This window comes from Schistocerca piceifrons, chromosome 1 (assembly GCF_021461385.2).
Source record: "Schistocerca piceifrons isolate TAMUIC-IGC-003096 chromosome 1, iqSchPice1.1, whole genome shotgun sequence".
NCBI classification, from domain to species: domain Eukaryota; kingdom Metazoa; phylum Arthropoda; class Insecta; order Orthoptera; family Acrididae; genus Schistocerca; species Schistocerca piceifrons.
Window position 1 is genome coordinate 54697127 of NC_060138.1, and position 21059 is coordinate 54718185.

The window sequence follows — 21059 nt, forward strand, 5'->3', positions numbered from 1 at the left end:
GAAAAATCTGCTTCCCCAGCTGGGAATCGAACCCGGGACCCTTGCCGTAGCATTCCGCCACGCTGACCACACAGCTAATGAGAACGGACCCCCACTGTTCCCAAGTCCTCTATACCAGAACGGATTACAGTAGCGGATAAGTCCCTCACCTGCGCATGCGTATCTTGATCGAGTTTACCCAGCTAGGAGCTAAGTTTAAACTGCTGAAAATCAGTCAAACGGTTGTGCCAAAGAATTAGTTGGGTTTAAATCCTTAAACGTTGTTTACGGATAAGCTGACGTTTCTAAAACGTCTACATTTTGGCGGAAGACCAATACGCAGCGTCGCAATCAACTAGTGTGGCACCTACCTCACCTATGCTGTGAATGCTGAGGAGCATCGGGTTGTCGAAGGCTGTAGGGACACGAGCCACTAACTCGGTGACACTTCCTTGAAAAGGGAGTTGTCGTATCCTGGCCTCATTGGACAAATGGTATTTCTTAAGAAGGATCCGCAGCTCGTGGTCGTGCGGTAGCGTTCTCGCTTCCCGCGCCCGGGTTCCCGGGTTCGATTCCCGGCGGGGTCAGGGATTCTCTCTGCCTCGCGATGACTGGATGTTGTGTGATGTCCTTAGGTTAGTTAGGTTTAAGTAGTTCTAAGTTCTAGGGGACTGATGACCATAGATGTTAAGTCCCATAGTGCTCGGAGCCATTTGAACCTCTTAAGAAGGAAACACAAGGACATTGGCGTGACGCCATGCTTGCCAATAGACCTCGAAATAGGACAGAAGTAAACAATAAAATACAATAAGCAAATACAATAAAGAGCAGCAATGACTAAAAATAATAACCTAGGAAATGCTGAATCATGCATTACGGAAATTTCTCTGTCTTAACCCAGAAAGCTCCGCTCTGAACAGGGCCCAGTGTTTTAAGTACAGATCATTCAACATTTTTCAAACTTCCTTATCATCTTAAAAATAGTCAAATTTCAAATTGTTTCAAGTAAATGTTCTTTAGCCGTCAGGGGGACATCAATCAGCATGATTGCCTTCGTTGTAGCTTTGTTTTTTACGAAGATATGAACTGCGGTATGACTTTTTTAAATGGCACCCTGTACTTTTTATTCTATAATTCATTTCCTCTCCTAAATACCTATTCAAAAATGTATTACAATGTACCATTTACTGAAACACAACGTTATTAATTACATAACACAACAATGACGTAGTATAATTCACAAGTGATCATGTTCATAATGCTTATTGGAACCTTGAACAGTACAGTTTTTTTCGTAAAAGTCGTAAATGCTGTGTTGTTGGATCGGTTACTGATATAGCATGTAGATGGAATTGAATTTAGTGATCGCGACAGGACTGTAAGTATTGTTACCGTTTCCAGTGCAGGTACTGGTTATAAAGCTGCTCGTATCTTCAAACTCTCACATGAAGAACGAAAGTTCTGTTTAGTATCTTAGAAATTCATACATTTGAACAAAAGTTCTGTGTGAAAGAAGTTGTAAGGAAGGGTGGGATGGGGAAGTCAGAAGTATTAGAAAGGTGCTTTTGTCAACGTGAGACACATACGTAGACATGGTAACTATAGACAGCGCCTCATTTTGTTGACATGCATCTTGACACATAGCTTCATAGCTTCTTTGCAGTGAATGACGCACTCTTTCTAATACACCTGGCACCATTTGGATTCGTCACATACACTGGTTGCAGGCTTCTTTAACACCTGCATATTATCAATGCATTGGTCAGTCATCAGTGACTTTAAATGCCCCCATTGCGGAAGTACAGTGAAATCACATCTGGCGAACAGGGAGGCTACACTACTGGACATCCTCAACCAATCCGTGGGCCAAGACCGGCTGCTCCAAATATACGCTGTGGTACGGACACAGGCCGATACGGACAGGGACATGCTATGGGTGACTTACATATGGGTTTGCATAGGACCAGTGATAATAATCGAAGGCACCATGACGGATATTAACTACGGCATGCTATGCTTGATGTCTTTCCTGATGACAATTGTATCTTTCAGTAGGATAACTGTCCGTGTCACAATACCAGAATGTTGCTACAGAGGTCTGACAAGCATAATCGTGCACTCATACTGATTTATTGGCCACAAAATTCACCTGGTCTGAACCTGATGTCAAACCTCTGCACCCACAACAGCTGGACGGTAATTTCCCAGAACTGTGTGAGTTGTGCATAGACATCATGTACAACATACTAGCAGAACCCTACCAAGGACCTGACGAATCCAAGCACATTCACTAATGTTCTGCGTTTCAAAGGTGGAGCAACTCGGTGGTATTGAGATAGCAATCATGTCTGGCTCATCAGTGTAATTTGTTTTGTTGTAACGCTACCAGTCAAGTTTATATGTGAGTGGCAGAATTGTAGCTCAAATAATTAATTAATATTGTAATGATCTGATGCGATGTTACTTGATTCTTTATATTATGCCACACCTCCGTGTACAGCTTCCTGGTTTTGACAAGTCTAAAATTACAGTTAACTTCATCCGATAAAAAAAAACATAATTTTTATTAACTTGCGCGTCATAATTCCCTTACAGCATTTAGGAAGTAATTTTGGGTCAATTATACATAGTATCCCAGCGTTCCATAAGGCAGAATATTCATCATTAAACGTAGTATTTCTGCTGAATTGAAGAGTACTGAAAGTGATGAATTCAATGCATCCATCTGGTAGTTGATGCAGCCTGAGTAGTTTCTCATCTCCTACGAATAATTCTCTGTTGAAGCGACCGAATTCGCCAGCGAATTGGATATAGCTTGATAGGAGTCCTATTATTCTCTAACTGTTTGTCAGTTTTTATCATTACTTGTACCGAACGCCATGTCACCCATTTCTTTGCGGTGCTCTGGAATTTGAGTAGTGGTAATATTTGTAAATTTTCTTCCATGAATATGTGTTTGAGACACAATTGAATGTTATAGCGTTAATCTTCCTTGACTATTTCGAGCTACTATCATAATCCAATATTTGACACTATTGCTTGTGCCAGACACATCCTTAACATACTACACAAGAGGAGATATTTACATGTACGGGATGGGATCAGTGAAAGGCTATAAATTCTGAAATATACTGGATCTCTCAGTCTGAACTGAAGTGTAACGTGGAAAGAAATCGAATAGTTACCTGGAAGGTTTAATTAAGTCAGAAACGAAGAAGTGTGTTACTGAGTGTGCAGCAACGTCTTGCAATGTGACACATTACCGCACGTGTGGTAAACCTTCTTTTCTTATTTTTTACGTCTGCTGGAAGTCTTGTATGTAATCACAGTTTCTTGTACATCACTAATTTTGCTGTCTTACATTTGGTATTCCTTGCCATACACTAAATAAAGCGGCGTTTCCATTGAATTAGCATTTTAATAATATTGTAATCTTTTGCACATTATTTTTACTGTAGACACTGATACAATCATATACTAAAGTATAATTTCGTCACTCTGCTCCGTTCGCGTCGTAGATTGTTGTGATAAACTTGTCCAGCTAATTCGCCGGAAGTGGCAAATGATATGTTAACAACACTGCGAATGGGGCTTTGTGGTATTATAAGAGCGGTAAACCGTTCTGCAGACCACATGACACTAGAGGTGGGACAGCCAAGATTTCGACATGTGAGCAATGCTCTGACTCACATGCAGTCATCCTGTCGCCTGGCGGCCCCGACCACCACAACATCTGTCTGATAGTGAGGATGGGGAGAAGGGGGAAACTTCGAACTCGCCGCATTTAAATGGCAATATGGTCCCATTGCACACAGCTAGGCATTACAAATTTCATATTTCCTAACAATATAGATCACAAACGAAACAAATTCTCAGTATCATTAAATTATTTTTGGCACTTGAAGACGTAATGTAATTTACATCTCGAAGAAACTGACCGACAGAGCAGATAATTTTGCCATGTGAACGTAACTTATCATTATCATAATCGAAAAAGCCTTCCAGAGGCATATGCTGATCGAAATATGTTTACAAGTTTGCAACCTCATTATGGAGACATAGAAACTCTTCTGAAGAAAACCAGTGTAGACATCCAGGGCTGTTTTAACTTAGGCCCTAAATAAATTTCACTCGAACAATAATTTAGATCAATCAGTTCCATCTGCACGAGCACATGGATGCTTTCAACCGAAACGTTAAACGGTTTCGGAAACAGATGAGCGATTGGCAATGTCATTTCAGAAGAGCAGCCCTGTAACTCCTTCTGGGCCACAATGAATTTTTCAGATCTCGCGCTTTCCTTAACGGCATTGAGCTTAGAGAATAGTACCCTGCTTTTTTGTCAGAGTTTGTCCCTTTTAGAACGTTATTTCCTTTTTAAATGCTTATTTTTAAATGCATCAGGTTAAATCGGAAATAAGTGGTCTTTCACCTTGCACTGTCTTACTTTGTGCATTCAAGGCCTTTTAAAATGCGAGGTCAGTGATCCATTCCGCAGTTTCTAATTTTCGTTTCCGCTAACCGTGTTCCTTCGTGAATCGACAAAAGCAGATTTCAAATCGAAAATTCGCTCGAGGCATTCCTCTTCAGTTAACAAACGTACGATTCCGTTGCAGTGATATATAAAGTCGCCCCACTCTTCCTTCAGTTCCATCGAAAACGTTGCATTTGACGGTGATATTATGCGTGAGACTTCAGAAAATTCACTTTTTGTACCAACAATATCATCACGTGTTCCGCGCTTATCTCTTGGTGTGCAATATAATGAATCCCGTATGTACGGGGTACTTCCGACAAGTACCGACCAAAGTCGATACAGGCCGAGACTCGGCCCACACGTCGTGCTCATGTGGAATAGGCACACCGCGGACGACCCTGGTCTAGATTACTTGCGTGTTGTACGGAACACTTGAAGCTAAGTTTCTTAAACATTAGTGAAATTATAGCACGCATTATTGGATAACTCGGTCCACACTTTAAATGCACCAAAGTAAACGAAGAAAAACAGAACTGAATGTATAGTGCAAGCAATAGTATTAGTATTTGGGTATTTTGTGAAAGGTTCAATTATAGCTTTTAGTACTAGAATTAGTTGTAATATTACCATTTTTGTAATGTTTAAAAAAATAAATAGCAGGCCAAAATAATTAATACAAGAATTTATCATTGGCCAAGAAACTGGTTTCTATGGCCTATTTTAGCTTCTCAGATAATCGTTTGTAATTGTGAAGGGTAAATAAATAAATTTCTCAACGACGTTATTCTTGGAACACTTCAAAGTGTGTTGACAGATGTTTATTGCTGTCCGTGGCCTAAACAAGATTCACATTTTATGGGATTACCTACTATGAATGAAGCATCTGAAACATCGCCCTGCTGTTTTGGACGACGCAGAATGTTAAACTATTGTAAACGAAAGTGTTGAAGAAGACGATTGAAGCAAATAACCTTAATAAACGTAGATCCAGATACACATGTTTTCCACCATACAACACACACGGATGGAAAAAGAAAATTGCACACGGAAAAGGAACAGTACGATATAAACGAATGTTGGTTGGGCGTTTCTACATGTGAAAGATGACATCGTATCAAATTTTTGGCCAGTAACATAAAAGTGGCGTTAGTAGCACCACTATGGCGATGCAATTCACGTGCTTTAAATACACACTGTAACAGTCGTGAGCGCTGACTACCTTTGAGACTGGACATTGTGAGTTGGTGTTAGTCAAGAATACCTTTAAGCCGACAAGGCCACCATTACCAACAATCCTTGCATTTCTGCAAGAGCGAGTAATAGAGATGTTCCTCCTGCCATATTGCAGGGAGACCTGGCAGGAATGTGGCCAATGTACAGGGTGGCGCAGGGAAACGGGAAATTTCGAAATAACGTCATTTCCATGAATAAATCCATAAAACTAGTAATTTGTTCACGAAAGTGAATGTATTCAGTATGCCATTATTCAGTATGTCTTTACAATCAAAATGTCCAAAAGTGTCTCTTTACTTTTTAAAGATGACATCAGAAAGATGTGCTCCCATTCGGCGTTCACACTCTAACAGACTGTTATGAAAACTCTGGAATGCGCGGTGTAGCAAATCTTGGGGAATGGCAGTGATTTCGTTTTCAATGTTCTCCTTCAGTTCATGGATTGTTGCAGGACGTGTACGGTACACCTTGCCTTTAAGATATCCCCACAGGAAGAAGTCGCACACACTAAGATCAGGGGATCTCGCAGGCCATGCAATGTCACCGTTACGTGAAATAATGCGTCTTCCAAACAACTGACGAACTGCTGCCATCGATTGTCGAGCAGTGTGTGACGTGGGTCCGTCCTGCTGAAACCACATGTTTTCGACGTTAAGATTAAGCTCGTACAGTCTCGGTGTAAAGAATGTTTGAAGCATTTCAACATATCGAGCGGATGTTACTGTCACTGCACTACCGTCCTCACCTTCAAAAAAATAAGGGCCGATAACACCGTGACATGATACAGCACACCATATTGTGGCCTTGGCGCTGGTGAAACTCACAAGGATTGTCCTGTGCCCAATAACAAAAATTCTGTTTGCTCACGAATCAAAAAAATGGTTCAAATGGCTCTGCGCACGATAGGACTCAACAGCGGTGGTCATAAGTCCCCTAGAACTTAGAACTACTTAATCCTAACTAACCTAAGGACAGCACACAACACCCAGCCATCACGAGGCAGAGAAAATCCCTGACCCCGCCGGAAATCGAACCCGGGAACCCGGGCGTGGGAAGCGAGAACGCTACCGCACGACCACGAGATGCGGGCTCACGAATCCGTGCAGGTGGAAATGGGCTTCGCCTGATATCCATAAGTTACCAAGGAAATTCGCGTCCTCGTCGATTTTAGCCAATATCTGGCTACTAAACTCCATACGTGACGCTGGGTCTCGTTCGTGTAAGTGTTGCACAATCTGCAGCTTATAGGGATGGAAGTCTAATTCGTGCAGTATTCTTTGTAAGCTTCGTCGCTTAATCCCTAGCGAAGATGCATGCTGTCTAACGGAGCGGCGAGGACTTGTCTCGATTGCAGCTCTAGCAGCTGCAATGTTCTCTTGGGTACGTACCGTTGGAATGCCACCTGGAGGTTTCATTTTCAAGGTGAAACGTCCCATTAGAAAAATTATACATGACTGTGCTTAAACTGATACACAATATTTTTGGCGCAACGTAGTCTGACTTTCAATAATCCTTACAAAAGAATGGCCCTGACTAACATTAACCTATACGTTTCACAAATCACTTACCTCACCAAAATCTTCGTTAATTGAACTACTGCAATACAGCGAGAACCACTACTGCCAGTTAAATAAAAGATTCAAACTACTGAAGGCACTAACTACTGATAGGTATAGTTAGCAAATGAAAGAATTTGATAGAGAACAAACAATGTATTTACCTTAATAGTGTTCAAAAGTCATAATATATATATAGCAGTTCATGACATCCAGTGTTACAAATTTACTGTTTCTGATGGACACACCTCCAGGTTATCCATTCTCAAAAATACGCCATCTCACTTCCCCACATCCACCACTGCTGGCGGCTCACCTCCAACTGCGCAACGCTACGCGCTGTTAACAGCCAACTGCCCAACACTACAATAGCCAACAACAATGCAAACCAGCCACAGACTGCACACAGCACAGCCAGTGATTTTCATACAGAGCGCTACGAGGCGTTACCAATATAAAAACCTAAACAGCCTACTTACAAAGGCAGATCCCGTTTCTTCAAAATTACGCCCCCACGTTGTAATCGCATGCGCAGATGGGACACTTCCATGACGTCCAAGCTGGTAATGCTGTCGAAATGTTCTCTGCGCGCCAGTCGCACTATCACCATTTTTGTAAAACGCTCTCACAGCTGCTGCACGTTCCGCACCAGTCCAATTCTCCACGATTACTAAATGGCAATGCATTCACATCAACTGTGCAAAGTTTCGAACATCTGCCGGCGCTACAGTTCTGCCAACTGTAACGTTCAAAATTTCCCCTTCCCCTGCGCCACCCTGTACGTGACTCCAGGTGGCGGTGGAGACGGGAATTTACAGTCGAAAGAAGACCGCGCTCTAGACGGTCACTTTGCACAACTGAGGGGCAAATCAACGTGATAGGCGTGTGAATCTGGCGCATCGTACTGGATCAGCGGCAGCAATCTGAGCAGCAGTTGGTACCACGGCAACACAAGGAACTGTTATAAATCGCTTACTTCAGGGACAGCTCCGAGATAGCCGCCCTGTAACATGCATTCCACTGATCAGAAACCATCGCTATTGGCGACTTCAGTGGTACCATGTGAGAGGTCACTGGAGGGAAGGGTGGAAGTCAGTTGTATTTTCTGACAAACGCTGGTTCATCTTCGGTGCCAGTGATGGCTGTGTGTCGCTTAGGAGAAGGGAAGGGGAGAGCCTGCAACCAACCTGTCTTCGTGCTACTTACACCTGGAGTAATTGTCTGGGGTGCGATTTCGTCTGACAGTAGGAGTACTCTCGTGGTTATCCTACGCATATTGACTGCAAATTTGTGCGTCAATCTGGTGATATGACCTGTGGTGCTGCCGTTCGTGTAAAACGTTCCAATGGGTGTTTTCCAATATGATAACTCTCGTCCACATACCGCCGTCGCAACCCAACACTCTCTACACAGCGTCGACAGGTTCACGTCGACTACTCTGTCACCAGATTTGTCTCCAATTGAGCACATTTGGGACATCATCGGACTACAACTCCAGCGTCATCCACAAACAGAATTGACGGTGCCTGTTTTGATCGCCCAAGTGCGATAAGTATGGACCTCCATCCCACAATCTTGCATTCGGCACAACACAATGCATGTATTTATACACGCTGGCATTCAAAATTTTGGCGATTATAACTGTTATTAATGTACCAGCGTTTCACATCTGCTAATGGCAATGCATTGCAGCACATTAACCAGTGGTCTTGTAATGTTAATCACTTACATATATTACTTAGCTAACTGTGTTCTGGAAATTTCGTTATTGTGGATTAATTATTTTGCAGTGTTGCAATTTTGTTCCACCAATGTATTACAGCGGACTACGTGAAGACACTATGATTCCTCGATGACTGAAACGCCCGATACACACGTGAGGGTAAACACACTGCAAAAATTGTTTCTCATGGTCACCGTTCACATGAAGGACGACTGATGGCCGCCTCCCAATCGACGCCCGTACAGGTGGTAATGTCCGAAGAATATTAGGGATGCCACCATCCACGATTCGTTCCCCGAGGTCTTCGATACTATTAGCAGTGGTGTAATAGAAACAAATGTTTTAAATATCTAAAAAAAAAAATCCGTATGACTGAAGGTGGGGGCCAGGAAGGCTTTCATATTGGCCAGTCACAACCAAAACACTTGTTATCGGAGCTTCGTGATACATAATCCACATGAAAGGGCAGCCTATGCAACACCGTACCTGTACCGATATGCATCATTTCAGGGAAAGGAACATCATACAAACAGTCAACCCTGTGCTGCAAGAAATGACGGTACACACGGACAATAAATTGGCCAGGTAGGAAACGAGGCCCCATACCTTCCAATACGTTAACAGAAAATCTCCCCTTATTAACCGCCACAGTGATGGCGTGTGACAACTCATAAGCCGAAACATGTGTGTTGTTGATGTTGCGACGATTGTCTCCGGTAAACAATACATGCACACGGAACTCCCGGTCATTGACACAACGCTTAAGTATCCTTTCGCAGAAGAAAACTTTGACTGGAAAGCCCGGCGCGGAGAGGAGTAGCACACTTGATACATGTTAAGGGTATAAGTGTCTGCTATGTAATATTTACGATGTGGAGGAGAATGAAACACGCTCCGCTGCTGCAGCATTTGTGTCCAGCAGTGCGCGCCATTCTTGTGAAACAGGGTCCTCAGTTCGTGGTGCCGATAATATTCTTGGTCAATCTGTATTTTCCATTTTACACTGAAGAGCCATAGAAACTGGTACACCTGTCTAATATCGTGAAGGGCCCCGCGAATTCGCACAAGTGCTGATACACGACGTGGCATGGACTCGGCTAATGTCTGAAGGAGTCCTGAGGGAATTGGCACCATGAATCCAGCAGGGCGGTTCATAAATCCGTAACACTATGAGATCTATTCTCAACAGTACGTTGCAAGGCTTCCCAGATATGCTCAATAATGTTCATGTCTGGGGAGAATGGCGACCAGCGGAAGAGTTTAAACCCAGAAGAGTGTTCCTGGGGACACTCTGTAGCATTCTGGACGCGTGGAGTGTCACATCGTTATGCTGCAATTGACGAAGTCCTTCGGAACGCTTAATGGAGATAATCAGACAGAATGCTCACGTACGTGTCACCTGACGGAGCCGTACCTAGACGCATCAACTGCACACGCCTCACACCAGTACACAGCCTCCACCAGCTTGAACAGTCTCCTGCTGACATGTAGGACCCATGGAATCATGAGGTTGTCTCCGTACCCCTATACGTCCATCAGCTTGAGACAATTTTAAATGAGACTCGTCCGACCAGGCAACATGTCTCCAGTCATCAGCAGTCCAATGTCGATGCTGATGGACTGAGCCGAGGCGTAAAGCTTTTTGTCCTACAGTAATCAAGGGTACACGAGTGAGACTTCGGTTCCGAAAGCCCATATTGATGATGTTTCGTTGAATGATTCGCACGCTGACATTGTTGATGTCCCAGAACTGAAATCTGCCGCAAATTCCGGAAGGGTAGCATTTCCTTCAAGCTGCACGATTCTCTTCAGTCGTCGTTGGTCCCGTTCTTGCAAGACCTTTTTCGGGCTGCAGCCATGAAGGAGATTTGATATTTTACCGGATTCCTGATATTCACGGTACACTCGTGAGATGGTCGTGCGGGATCATTCGCCCTCCATCGCTGTAGCAGATTCTGTGTCCCACCGCTCGTGTGGCGACTATAACAACACGTTTAAATTTACTTAAATCTTAATAACCTGCCATTGTAGCAGCACCGGACACTTGTTGTCTTATACAGGCGTTGGTGACCGCAGCTCCGTATTCTGCATGTTTACATATCTCTGTATTTGAATACGCATGACTACCAATGTTTCTTTGGTACTTCAGTGTATGTTAAAATTAGTCTGTCTCGCTCAAGCGCTCGTTGGACCTAGTTAAGACTCTGCAGTCTGGTTGTCCTTTCTGAGCACACATTCCGTCATACAATACTGCTGCCTCCTCTCCATTGTCATTAGCATGCCTGTAATATAACATATACAATTAATCGAAAGCGATGTGCCAGAAACGAAGAATAGCTTTAGACATTAAGAATGTGGCAACATGTACAAGACTGAACTTCTGAATACGAAGTAAGGGGTAAACGATTATTTTCTGAGCCTATGTTTATCAGGGCTGTTTGCTTATTTCAGTGACATCTAGTTGCGTCTTTCGTTTGCACCTGTAATCGACAAACACCCCGTCGATAACTTCCCAACTAGTACGTCAGTGTAGCAACAGCTGCACTCATAATGGGAAATTTTAATTATTGTACTTTATTCTGACATGGAGTGGAGTGAATTATGATTACTTTTTCCCATTGACCATCCAAAGAGTGGCAAGAAACAAGCCGTTTCAGCAGCGACGGTTTGTTGCGGGAGTTTTAATTTAGCTTCGTCACAGCTGTTGCACTCAGCCCTCGCTAGACATTTGTAAAACGTGGCGTTATTTAGTTTTATTTAATGGCTAGGACTGTAATAATACAGGGCGGCAGCCGTTTAGCTCATGCCCTGGCGGCCATTAGTGTAACTAATCTGAGCCGCGGCGAGGGAAGTTTGCGGAAAGCGCAGCAGCGGTGGCGCCACTTATCGCCAGCAGTCGGGCTGTAAGGAGTTTACGGCGCCAGTTTACTGGCGGGAGGGCCCGCCGCAATTATTCCTCATCTTTATTGTTCGTTGGCAACCTTACAGCATTAACTTTGTTCTGGAGCTAAAACTCTGCGCCAAATTGTCCGTAGGGGTTGTGAAGAGGTCAGGAGAGAACAAGCGTTTTATTAGGGATGAAGAACTATTCGGTCGTTTCCATTTGTATCGACTGTAATATCTCTGGGCAATACTTACAGGGTTTTGTCAAATAAAAGGGTCACTCGTCCGGTAAGATAGAGGAATTCTCTGGGAATCAATACTGCCAGCTATCTCTTGGTGATCGACGAGTATATACCGGTACCCCAGTTGATGATGGATGGTATCTCAGTACATTTCCAAGCTAAGTGACTGTTCAGTTTCTCCTATATCTACATATTCATTTCCATCTAAGAGTAATATGCAGTTCAGATGGAGAGCATAGAGAGACCAGTTCTTTACTCCATTTCACAACAAAAACTGTCCCTTATCCTTACGTGAGATATTATCCAACAAATTAGAAAAAAACAAGGAGTGTACGCACGGAAACAAACACTTGTGGGCAATGGACCATTTAACTATATGTAAGAGACAGAAATAGCCAGTGCTTTCTTCAAATTCCACCACCAGCCAATGTAAAGAATTTTACTTTGTGGGCAGATGCCTATGTTAGTCTTATTCCAACACAGGACTTCGAGAAATATTTAAACAAAAACTGTGAAACTGAGGGAAATTTTACTTCTTAATGGAAGACGAATAGGTAACTGTTTAGAAGACCACCAGATAAAAGGATTTCAGTGCTAGCATCCAGCTCGGGTTTTGAAAGAAACTTTAGATCTGCGAGTTTCACTTTCTACGCAACATAATAACTTATATATGTGGACAATGTTGATGCTCTTCTTTTTATTCGCAGTAGCTCTCCCATCAAAAAGAAATGAGCAAAGAATTTTGCTGAAAGTATTTTAGCGCATTAACATAACGTGGTGCTGTGTCCCATCGCTCGTGCGCCGATTGTGATACCACGTTCAAACTCACTGAAATCTTCATAACCTGCCATTGCAGCAGCAGTAGTTGATCTAACACCTGCGCCAGATACTTGTTGTCTTATATAGGCGTTGCCGATCTCAGCGTCGTATTCTGCCCAGTTACATATAGCTGTATTTTAATGCGCATGCTTATATCAGTTTCTTTGGTGCTTCAGTGTGCATATCATTTCAAATGTCAGTGTGTTTGGTATATACAGCAGTTTATTTGGAATGTTTACAAAAAAAAAGAAATTGGTTCAAATGGCTCTGAGCACTATGGGACTTAACTTCTGAGGTTATCAGTCCCCTAGAACTTAAAACTACTTAAACCTAACTAACCTAATGACATCACACACATCCACGCCCAAGGCAGGATTCGAACCTGCGACCGTAGCGAATGTATACCACTAAGCATCTTTGCATGATTGAACACATGAGTGATAAGTATTCTTTGGCTACTAGATATTTCAGTATCACTGAGCAGAGCTCGGGCGAGTGAAGGAGTCTTTAGCAATAGCTGGTCAGAGTAGGAGAGAGAGTACTCAATATTTATCTCTTTTATGATCGTTTATCACTTGAAACACCGATATAATGCAGATAGTACGCTAGCACCCATTTTAATATCTGTTTACATTATTCACATAATTCTGTAACTCTGTCACATAACACTGATGCAAATTTCTGATGAGATTCTATAATATATATTTCATTACACAGAAAAACTACCTTCATGCCGACGCAATAATTAAAAATTCAAGATTTCATTAAAACACTCTAAGATATTGATAGTAAATTAGTTTCAAGAGGCACCTTTCTCTCAGGAGACCTAACTAGATTTGTGTATGTATCCAGTTAATCTTATATTTCAGCTTCGAAAGCTAACATAATTAATGTAATGTCTAATTTCTATTCACTCCTATTTAGTGTATTCTGGGTAAGCATGTGAGACACCCATTACTGTAAATATATGCAGGCGCACACAACGTTGAGAAATGTCCACTTCTGTTTAATTTACTGGAGGACCAAACACGTTTGGCTAGGCACCATGAGAATTGTCCCACTATGCGTACATCACTAGAAGGTGGGTTCATCACTTTGTCTTTCTGCCTGGGTTTTCATTGAAAATAGAAAACATACAATATAGCTGACAATAGATGATGCAAGAGCCGACATAAGTATTGTTATTTCTTTACTGTCAGAGCTCTGGCTGTTATTGGAGGAACTGTGACTAGTTTTGTCCTCCCTAAGTCTGCCCTTATCTCCGTTACTGCTGTTTCATTAAGATATTCGGGTTGTCACTGGAGCACCTGATCACTTTATTTAAGCCCCAAGTTTACACTTTGTCTATGAATACTTCTTTTCCTCTGTAACTGTGAATTTGTGAACCGAATTACAGTCAGTCCTCTGTAAAAACAAAGTGTGGTGCATATGGTGCATACTACATTTGCAGTTAGTTCAACATTTTCACCCCTTAGTGCATGACTTTGTATCATATGTATTTTATCTCTCAGTGTAATGAAATCATTTACCTGATTCTAAAGATATTTAACATTTTATGGATAACGTAATGTCAATAACTGTAAATCATTCTGTTCAGTTATTTCTTCAAGATTCCCAGCACATTACTCTTATTTCACTTGTTATGTTACTGTTCTGTTCTTATGATACTGTATACATTAAACAGTCACACTTGCTGTTCATCTTGCAACATTAGTGACAAACTTTGCACTCTGACTGGCATTTTGCTGTTCAAGTTAAACCACTACTACTTATGCTCAGTAATTACGTTTCGTATGATTATAGTCCCAACGTAGGATACGTTGTACACCATTTCGTAAATGTTGGATTTTACATCTACATCTATATACATACTCCGCAAGCTACAGTACGGTACGTGGTGGAGGGAACCATGTATCACTAATGATCATTTCCTTTCCTGTTCCACTCGCTTATAGAGCGCGAGAGAAAACGACTGCCTAGACGCCTAGGTACAATCCGTAATCTCCCTAATCTTATCTTCAAGACGCTATGTGAAATGTACGTCGATGGTAGTAGAATCATTCTGATGTCGGCCTCAAATGCCGGTTTCTAAATTTTCTCTACACTACTCCCCGAAAACAACGTCACGTTCCCTCCAGTGACTCCAAATTTTGTTCCCGAATCATCTCGGTAATACTTATGTGTTATTCAAACACACCAGCAACAAACCTCCCAGTCTGCCTCTGAATGGCTTCGATGTCTTCCTCTAATCCGACCTGATGCGCATCTCAAACACACGAATAGTGCTCAACAATGGGTCGCACTAGGTCTAGTATCCTCTACAGATGAACCACAGATTTCAAATACTCTCCCAATAAACCGAAGTCGACCATTTGCCTTACCTGCTACGGTCCTTGCACTCTCATCTCACTTCAAATCACTCTGCAGCGGTATACCTAGACATTTAATCATCGTCAATTTGTCCACCAGCACACCATTAATTCTATACTCAAATATTATGGGTTTGTTTTTCCTGCTCATTTGCATTAGCTTACATTTTCCTACATTTAGAGCTAGCTGCCATACACCAAACAAACCATAAATTTTGCCTCTGTCACCTTGTATCGTCCTACTGTCACTCAACGAGGACACCTTCCCATACACGACAGCATACACGACAGACTGCTGCTTACCTTGTCCATCAGATCATTTAAGTGTACGTATAACAATAGCGGTCTCATCACATTTTCCTTGTGCACTCCTGACGATAACTATGTCTCTGATGAACACTCGCCGTCGAGAACAACATACTGGCTTCTCGTCACTTAAGAAATCCTCGAGACACTCACATATCTGGGAACCCATTCTCTATGTTTCTACTTTCGTTAACAATCGACAGCGTGGCACTGTGTCATATGGTTTGCTGAAAACTAGGAATGTGGAATCCGCGTGTTGCCCTTCATCCATAGTTCGCATGATATCATGTATTTTTGGCTTTTTTTCGTATGTTCGTAAACCAATACCTCTGTTTCTTGTTTGTGTTCGAATTCCTAGACTATTCCTCACTATAAGCAAGAAACACTCGGAAAAATGCGTGTTCAGTAGGATGGGAGTTAAGAAAAGTGTACGTATTAGGAGAAGCGGGCGTGAAAGATATATACATCGAGAAATGTCAGGTTTTCTTCTGGTAAATATGACAGTTTATTTATTTGGAATGTTTCTGTTGTAGGTGGCAGGAGAGCCAACACCGTGTTACTAGAGGAAGCCGAAAGGCACGTGTTTTAGCTCACGCAGGCTGGCGTGAGGTCTGGAACAGGACAAGGAAATTAGAATTTAGAAAAAACGGACGTAGCTGGTGGAATACTTAACTTTAATCCATTAATGGTGAACGTCACTCTTGACGGTACATTATTCACAGTATCAATAGTAACTGGTAATGGCGCCTTGCTAGGTCGTAGCAAATGACGTAGCTGAAGGCTATGCTAACTATCGTCTCGGCAAATGAGAGCGTATTTTGTCAGTGAACCATCGCTAGCAAAGTCGGTTGTACAACTGGGCGAGTGCTAGGAAGTCTCTCTAGACCTGCCGTGTGGCGGCGCTCGGTCTGCAATCACTAATAGTGGCGACACGCTGGTCCGCCGTATACTACCGGACCGCGGCCGATTTAAAGGCTACCACCTAGCAAGTGTGGTGTCTGGCGGTGACACCACAGTTTCACTATGAGCATCTTTGCATTGCTGATTACATGGGTGTTACATATTCTCTGGCTGCCAGGGGTGGTATTATTACCGAGCAGAGCTCGGGCGAGTGAATGAGTCGGAAGCGTTGTCTGCCAGAGAGGGAGAGAAAGAAAGTATTATGTCACGGTGGAGTGAGCAGTTTTGATGGCGGACGAACCGCACAGAGAACTGAGATGCTCCCTAATGTGTAACTGAAGACAGAGGGTGTTTTAAGAGGATTTTATAGAGAGATGGCTCACCTGAAAAAAAGTTAATTTGCACTGAGTCTATTCCGCTCCAAGCGGTAGCCCAGTAATTAGCGTAGCAGAAATATATCTTTGTATCTAACAATATATACGTACTGGTATACAGGGTGAACTAATAGCCCTATGTTCAGCATTCTACAATAATCAGTTAGCTCCCAACAGCATTACTTTACAGCATTTCATGTAAAATGGCAAAGAGTACTGTAACGTAAATTAGATATTATGTGGAAAAGCGAGAGATGGTTCATGTGAGTATGAGTCATTGGTATGTTATTGAAAGGATTCAATATAAGTTCAGGATACTCTCCAAATCGTTTACAAATTTTTCATGAAGTTTATCCTTCTATTAGACGAAAAATGGATTTGGCAAACCCTGCACTTTTACGTTTTGTACTACTGCGTGGACAGTGTACCACATTTCTGGAAGGAGAACAAAACGTTAGTTTACGAAAATAAGACAATGCAGTTTGCCACCCAGTGATTTATTTTCAGGAGCATGCAGCTTTGCACTTCACATGCTTGCAGTGCGTGGGTGGAGTAGAGCTGAGTTGTCCGTTGCAAGATAAGAAACATCTGTAGGGCCTAGATGAATCTTTTAGAACCGATTACTATCAATATTCATATAAATTCAATGGATGCGTTCTATAACGAGGCAAATTTATGTTACCTAACTGTTAGTCATTGTGTGGGATTGTTGCATAACATAGTCACTCTGTTATTGACAGCCATTCCTCACACTAAGCCACATTTATAGATAGTTAAACGCAGTTTAGTTTAATTGGTATCACACATATAAAAAATAATTTACACAGTTATGTTAACGTTCAGTAGTAGGGTAGCAAAAGCGGTCCTAGGTAGGAATTAGTAACTGGAACTTTAAAGGATATTGGCTTTCACATTATTAGCGGGAGGTCACACGTAATTTGGAGATAACAAGTTTCAAAACCTTTATAAGTTTCACAGTGAACGAACAAATTATCATACCATCACGTTGCAGGTACGAGTTTAGTCTTCTGAAATATTTATATAGGGCATACGACAGACAGTGTAACAGCACTGTATAAAGATACAAATATTTCACAAATCGCTGTCATCCTTTATAATTGTCTTCTTTCATCGTGAATCTCATATGATGAAACTGAAATATTTTACGTTCATTTCGAGGAGAGATTATCCCATAAATTGCCCATCAGCTCCCCACAGATCGTCAGAAACTTCTGGCTGTTATATTTGTTAAAAATCGGCTACAAATAAGAGACCGATGAAGGCATGTAGTTCAATAGCGTCTATTTGTTTAATGTCTTTCCCTTGCTGAAATCGTGTTTTGACGCTCTGAGTACACGAATTTGTATACAGAAGTAGAGGACAGTTGCCTGTATTGTACCGGCTCCTAATTTGTACCTCTACGACGGATTCGTTCATCCTGTACTAGTCAGCATTTAGAGAGGTCAGAGTTAGCTGTCCCCTCTTGGAGCCATATTGTCAGCTATGAGTTCGGTGTATTGGGGAACAGGTCGTCCGAATACAATTTCGATCTAATTGTAGTTTTTATCTGCCAGAAGAAGCTATGGCAGCTAAAAAGTGACTAAAATATGTCTGTCCAGGTAGTGTTACGGAATCCGAGGTCGAATCTGAGGGAAATTATGAAAATTCGAAGGAAAAGTTCCAGGCCTCGCCAAGGAGGCTTTCAGCTGGCGAGTAAAATGTGCAAGGAAAAGGAAGTGAAACAAGGGAAACGAGAAGAAATCTAGAAGTACAATTTCACCTATGAAAAGGAAGTGTTTTGGAGACTTTGTAAGAAAGCCACCTCAGGCACTCACTCGTAAAACGGAGGATTGGTTTTACAAATTGTGAGAAAGACCGAATGGCATGCAAAAATAGGATTATTGATAATTGTGCAGAGGTGGGGAAAAGAGCGAAGAACAATATGATATAAGAACAAATAATGGAACATTTCCTTCAGCTCGGACTAGTACATATGTTCAGGCACAGGGACTTGGTTAGAAATGGTGGTGCCGTTTATACAGCCACTGGTACAAATTACGAAAACAAACTCTAAGTTCGTACCATTTGCAGATGTCAAGAAAATCTGGTGTAGTTCGTTTATTTTTGACAGAATTTCCGCTCTTTAAATGAGGTATATGAAAAACATCGTAAGACGAGGAGGACATTGACTGGCTATAAAACTCGGTCTGCAACAAACAAAACCTAATATAATAATAAAATGAATAAAATAATTAATAATAATAATAAATGAAATTTAAAATAATATTAAAACATTATAAATTATAATAATAAATTACAAATTAAAAATAAAATTAATTGTAAATTATAGTAAATAATAAATAAATAAATAATAATCACAGATAATAAATAATAATAAATGAAATCTAAAATGTAGTACAATTTACGCAACTATAATCTATAACAGTCAAAGTGTAATGTGTGAGGCACTTCCAGCACTGCAAAAGCTTTGTCACTGCTGTCGCCACACCTATAGGTAAAAGTGAATTACAAATAACGTTATAGACACTAAATTTACTCTCTATGATGGAGCACTTTCATTCAATTTTGTCTCTTTGTTCCTTTCAGGATAGTAATGGCCGTATTCTTCAAATATTTCCCAGCGGTCTTCACTATCATCATCCTATATTTCTGAATATTTCTACCAAACTTCATGACCATGTGTGTCCATTTCATCTTTAAGATCGTTTTCTGACAACATATTTAGGATTTTTTCAACACCTTTCGGTCCTGGAGCTTCAGCATCAAACAATAGTTCGCCATGATCAAGTATGTCCGATTTGAGACAGTAAAATTCTCATAAGATACGCCGTTAGACATACTGTATGAACTTCATATTTGATTTTTAGATAGACGTAACAATCTGCTGGTATATCAAGAGTGGAAGCTCTCGCTCCGATATTGAATGACGCGACAGCGAAAGGAATTCTGGGAAGGGAGCTGGAAAACAATATACAGAAAATATGGTTTAGTTTCGGTTTTGTCAGCGGGGCCCGACAAAGGCACTACAGTACTGAGAAAAATACGCCATATGAGTCAGAAGACAAGTAACCAGTGAAGATTTGAGTGTCAAAGTTCTTCAGAAATGGCCTTTTGGACGTGCATTAGGTGCTTCCTGTGTGCGGCTGATCCCGGCGGAGGTTCGAGTCCTCCGTCGGGCATCGGTGTGTGTGTTTGTCCTTAGGATAATTTAAGTTAAGTAGTGTGTAACCATAGGGACTGTTGACCTTAGCAGTTAAGTCCCATAAGATTTCACACACATTTGAACATTTTTTGCAAACCCTGTTGATAACACTATTTATTATCTCGTATTTGAAGTGAATTCATTTAAATGTATCGCTTCGCCTGTCGTAACTACGTTACTTTGCATAGCTGCTGGCTAGTTATACTTCATGGCTAACTTATTCTGCCAGCCGGCGTCGCCGAGCGGATCTAGGCGCTTCAGTCGGGAACCGCGCGACTGCTACGGTCGTGGGTTCGAATCTTGTCTCGGGCATGGATGTGTGTGATGTCCTCAGGTTAGTTAGGTTTATCTAGTTCTATGTTCTAGGAGAATGATGACCTCAGATGTTGAGTCCCATTGTGCTCAGAGCCATTTCGAGAACTTATTCTATAGACCTGTACGGTCATTTACTTCCACAAATAACTTCAGGCAACAAATGTTTTGTAACTGTTGTGAGTACATTAAGTCACGTTAGATAAGAATACTTAAGCTTGAACCGTAGGCTGCTTGGCCGTAGCAAAGTGAACACAGTGTTTCACTTCACGCTTATAACGAATTGTCAAGACACTTCCACATCATCGTGAACCCAAATACAACGCAGACAAACGATGAGTTGTATTATTTTACCAGAAATGTTTTATTCAATCTGACAAGGGGAATGTGTCGAGGGGCTCTTTGGTCTCTTTCCCATTGGATGGTATATCAGTTATTAAATTAGCTTACATTTCTATTTGAAAATAAGTAATGTACTGGCACCTTGATCATAATTTGCGTTCGGTAATAATCTGAAATACCGGAACCTTTTTGTAGAGGGAGAAAATCTTAATTTGTGAAGACAATGTTTTGTAAGATAGTGAACTTCACTATGTGCTTTAATGAGTAAAAAAAAATAGTAGTAATGATTCACACCACATGATGCAGCACCGAATTCCATTC